Source organism: Temnothorax curvispinosus, unplaced genomic scaffold (assembly GCF_003070985.1).
Source record: "Temnothorax curvispinosus isolate PA1 unplaced genomic scaffold, ASM307098v1 QBEX01013431.1, whole genome shotgun sequence".
NCBI classification, from domain to species: domain Eukaryota; kingdom Metazoa; phylum Arthropoda; class Insecta; order Hymenoptera; family Formicidae; genus Temnothorax; species Temnothorax curvispinosus.
Window position 1 is genome coordinate 150,496 of NW_020223211.1, and position 5,622 is coordinate 156,117.

Consider the following 5,622-nt stretch of genomic DNA (forward strand, 5'->3'; position numbering starts at 1 on the left):
ACAAACGATACCGACTCGAAACTGAGAGACACTAACTCCTGAATCCCGACTTTAGCTCCTGTTCTAGGGTGGTACCCTCTCTCCGGAATCGTTTGTCCAATAGTAGCACGCACCTATTTTACTCAGCCCCTATTGCCTACCCTCATCCACTAACTTGCATACCTCTTAACAAAAAGTTACTCCCACTCTAGTCTAAGAGAGCAAACCCGTTATGTGTCGCCACTCACGATACTGTTATACGCTTCCGCTAGTTTTCAACCCTTCTGCCTCATAAATAATCTTCATAATACCGTATGATTTTTTCTTAACCATTTTAAATCACGATACTTTACTCGATCAAACAAAAAATTACGGTGCGGTAATAAATGAGGAAAATAAAAAATAAACGTTGATGAACAATTGTATTGGAAATTTTTGAAAGTATTATTTGATAAATATAAATTAAGAATGTCTTAAACTGTATCGAATTGTATTATGTAATTACGACATACATATTATTAATTAATTATTTATTTACTTATAAAAGGTTATACATTAATTTCTGATAAAAATTGTACACAAAGAAACTTTGTCATATTATTTCATTGAATTAATATTGCTTTAAAAATGTATGAGTAATTCCTTACATATCTTGGATAAACACATACAACCAATTAAAAATTAATAATACACAAATTTAAATAATATATAAATCTTATGCACAAAGGATTATTACTTCGGTCTGTGGTTTTTTTTTACACCCTCGGAGTGTATACGTGGGTATGTCACGTTCGACACTATTTTTTCCTACCTTAAAGTATTTTGAAAAATCTAAAAAAATTCATAAAACATCTGTCTATATTGTAGTTGACAATTTTATAGTCATTTTGATAAACATCGTTTATTTAATATTTTCTGGCAGGCTTGCAGTTACAAGCAGATATCACTTTGACTCTGACGCCGTAGATCACAGATGGAGGGTTAATGTATATGGACATATTTTTATTTCATTGCAATAATATGTGTTTATACTCAGAAAGAGTCTTTTTTGTTGAAATAATCTTCTTATATAACATTTCAAGTTTAAAAAAAAAAGTTATTAAAATTTTAACCGCAAATTACGGAATATTCTGCAATGATAGAAAATATTAGAGTGATTATATACATAATGAGTGCAGGATTATAGTAATTAAAATAAAATTCATTGTTTTATGTAGTTTATGACCTGTTAATTATTAAAAAAAAAAATTAAAACGTGCACAAGACAATTCACTTATAATCGAAAGTACTCAAATATAGTTATTCAAGAAATTAAGACAACGACGCATTTTGTGCAAATAATAAAATAAATTCTGTAATTTGCTTTCGATTAATTTGATTCGATCTTGAAGAAACACATAAAATACACGATATGTGTACCGTGCTATTATTCGAAGATTCTTTTTTCGTCGAACGCAATCTGTTTTCTCTCTAATGTAGACAGCTCGCACCCTTTCCCTAATACTGTAAAGAAGACAGAAACTCCTATTAAAACGTGATATTTTAAAGCAGAAGCTTTTTCTAAAATAGGAGTACAATCTACACACAATATGGGCGCGTTGCACAAATAAAGGAAATAAAGGAGTGAAAATCAACGAATGACATACACGAAATGTAAAATGTGTGTTATTAAAAGAAATATTATCTTTTAGCTAAACGGCTCGTTTTCTGGCACCATTTATATGTCTATTACTCTTTCTATGTATTTCAGTGCACTACTATTCTGCAGTAAGTTAAAACCTATTCGATTCTGACAAATTTCTGATCTTAAAATGCAATTATGTTTTTAAAGAATCTATATTATTTCGAATAATCCTGCGGGGAAAACTATTTGACAATGTTTTTATCTGGACTAATGCGTAGTTTATATGCTTTAAGAAGCCGGTCAGACTATAAATTTTTGATCCTTTTTTTAGTTATGTAGCCGAAAAAGTTTAATGATGACAAACTGACTGCTTTATGAAATTCTTTCTCTTAGATATGTTTTGCTCGTAGAACGCAACATTCGATGAGTTCGGATTGCATTCATTCAAAATTCGAAATTTACATGTGCATTATAAATGTCGTTTTTTTTTTTCAGCAACCCGAGAGAATCGGCAGTATTTTATTCACTCTTTTTGTTCGTCTGAAATGAAAAAAGATAGCCGTAACGGTACCCTCACATTTTCCACGATCTTTAAATTTTTTATAAAGCTATAAAAATACCTATTCCAACGGCATCTTTTTTTTAAACGCATAAAAATGAATAAATGATCTATAAAAACGGCCCTTTATATAGTCCCGGTTTACTTGAAAATCACGTAGCTTAAAAGTTATTTCATTTGCATTATTACAATATATATTTATCCCAGTTTATCAAAAGTTAACATTTATACTTGGAAAAATTTAACAATGAAAGAATATATGTGTGTATACATGTGTGTGTGTATGTACAATAGATATAAAAATAATATAATAGTCATGATATTAAAGTCTACAAATTATGAAACAGTTATTATATCCACGCTACAAATACTCGTAAGTGTTGTAATAAAGTCTACTAAAGACGCTATTATTGTTAAAATATCTCGGAAACGGTTGACCGTTTGCACCTAATAGGGGTATCATTACATTCGGAAGAATTTTCTCTGTAAATCTTGCCAAGTTTCATTGAAATCGATAAAGTTCTGACCCTTTCCTTGTTAGACTAAGCATTGTGAAATTTTTAGAAAAGTACTTCTAATTTTAGGACATATATTGTGATGTGCTGTATTTTTCTTTGCACGGTAGGTGTAAAGTCGGCAAGACAATCAAAGCATTCTTCTCTTTTCGGTAACACTTTAAAGCTTTGTCAAGAATTATCTTTCAAAATTTTAATGTGACCGACATTCATTGTTCTTCTTAGAGAAATTTGCATATAAATTAAAATTTACGAGCGCCGTAAATATTTTTCTATAGTATTATTCTTTCTTGATTAATGAAGTAAAAATATTCACAAAACCGTTAACAAAAGTAAAAGCGTGAAAAAAATCGGCTGGTCTCATTTTTTCCAAATTTTTCTATAGTAAACTTGAAATCTTTGTATTTTATCATTTATCTTCTTGTATGTACTGCAACTTTCCCAGGCAATTTCTGTGAGGCCCAGCTGCATAGCGTAAAAAATTCAAGATTTATTAGCTAATCCATCACAGAAACATTTTTCAGCATACATTTTCGGTATATTTGTCTCATTTATTTTTATTTTGAATAATACAAATATCAGTTCAAGTAGGACAAGAGATATGGGGAAACTGCTATTTTTAACTCTAGAACGTACAGCATAAGTCTGCCAAATCCAATTTTTGCTTGCTCGGAACTTTCTATTTTTGATATTGTTTTAACTTTGTCACTTGACAAAATAAAACTTATCGGTATTACTATACCTATTCAAACATATTCCTAAATCTCAGAGCTTCAAAATAGGAAAAAGCAAATTCAAAAATATTTATTTGTAAATATTAATTTATATTAGAGATACCCTTTAAGTTATGAGTCTCCCAGATTTTGCTACATTTCGGCATTTCGCTCTACTTTGAATCATGTTTCGCACACCGCGGTGAAAGTACAAAACACGCTCAATTGTTACGCTTTTTGTGAAAGAGACACGAAAATGATATATTCATGTCAGTTCTGGGTTAAGTTGAAAAATGTGTTCTGTTTTCTGTAAATAAAGTCTCTTGTGTCAACACTTAAATGCACAACCGTTGTGACCCTTTTTTAAACTCAGTTACAAATATGTCAAACATATTGTCTTTTATGAGTTTTATGTAAAAGTCATTAACTCGGGATATACCGTCCATTCATTAAACACTACACAAACTACATAAGATAACTAGAAGATTGAAGATAAATGATTCTCGGAAAATGTGATATTCACATGTATATTCGAACCTGGACCCCGAAATAATCGTTTAAACATAATCGTTAAAACTGTGTAACTCTTAAATAAGCGACTTATATTATTCTATTTTACTTTCGAAAGGCTTGCCCAAGCTTCTCGAAAATATATTTTTTTTAATTAATTTTTTTTTAAATTATTGCAAGTACGTAATCTAATTGTATAATAAGATACTCGCACGTCTTGTCGGGGACGTTGCGAGGGTTCGCGCTCTAAATTCTCGATTTATGAGAGTTTGCGACCGTTGCGACGAAAAATTCGGCCGAATTCATAGAAAGCGATAGCCCTTGATGTTTTCGGGGAGAGCCATCGACGATCGGAGCGATCAGCCTTCTGCAGGCTGCAGCGCGCAAATGGTGCCCCTCTCTATGGACAAACAACTGACAGCTGACCCACGCTCGTGTTGGGTTGACCATACTTATGGTTCATCTGCTGACACCGCACCGCGGTGCGTCCTTCCGCGCGAGTTTTTAACGTGGACCAATCTCGCCGCGTCGCCCTTTTTCCGGGATTACAACGGACTTTAGCTGCTTTAATAAGGGCTCGTTATAGCCAAGAAGAATGGAACATTCGATGTCCAACATTTGTTTGATACCCTATTTTGAGAGAGAAAGGAAGAGAGAGAGAGAGAAGCAGATTTAAACAATGGATTATATCTCGTAATAACACAGTTCAATAAAAAATGACTTTTTTAAATAACAGAACGAGACTAGTCATTTTCCATAGTTTTTTGGATGCTAAATACGAATCCAGTTTCCAAATTGTTCCATCACGTCACAATTTTGAGAAATTTGCAATTAAAGTTACAAAAATGGGCTATTTTTACGTAGTTTGTCAATACTGAACGTGTGACCGTGTGAATACTTGCTATCTATTCTAACAGAAAAGAAAATGACACATGATATACATATAATATTTTTTGTATAATTTCACATTTAACAATAATACAAATTAAATTTTTTTTCCATTTCATAATTTCCCAGTCTTGACGTTTTTGAGAGCTATCTCATCGGAGTAATGTATGATATAGAAAAGTTGTGGGCGGGAAAAGTTGTGATAAAATAAGAGAAATCGAAATCGAGAAAGAGATGTGAATTTCAGCTAAGTGACATTTGGTGTGGTCAAAAACTTCGAAATTTTTTCTCTGCCTGACCCCTGTCACTTCCCCCCGCGCTTCTCTCTTGTTACCCTTACCCCTCCGCTACCCCTTATTCTCGGGCCAGAAGCCTGTGCAGATTGAAGAGCTCTCGTGGCTGAATCAGTTCTTTTTCACAATTCCCAGCTTTTCCTCCTTCCCCTCACCTTTCCCAACCCTCTTTCCCCAACCGACCTTTTTCCCTTCTCACCCTCCCTCCATTTACCTGGTTTTTTTATACTGGTGAAAAAAGAAAAAGAACGGGAAGAATCCTGCATCCTCTCGTATTCTTTGCGCTTTTTGTGCACGCGCGTGCCGCGTTCGACCTTATACATATATATATAATAAACGCACACGTGGATGATTGGCCGGCTATCGGAGCACTGGCCAATAAGAGGGACCCTATAAGATCGACGAGATGTTAACGGAAAAAAAACGGGAGGAAAAAAAAAGGAGAAAAGAGTGTTGGGGTGTCGAAAGTCACTTGGCGCATTAGACGCGCAACAGGTTTATAAAAAAATTCCGTACTAAATCGTGCACCTTACGTGAGTCA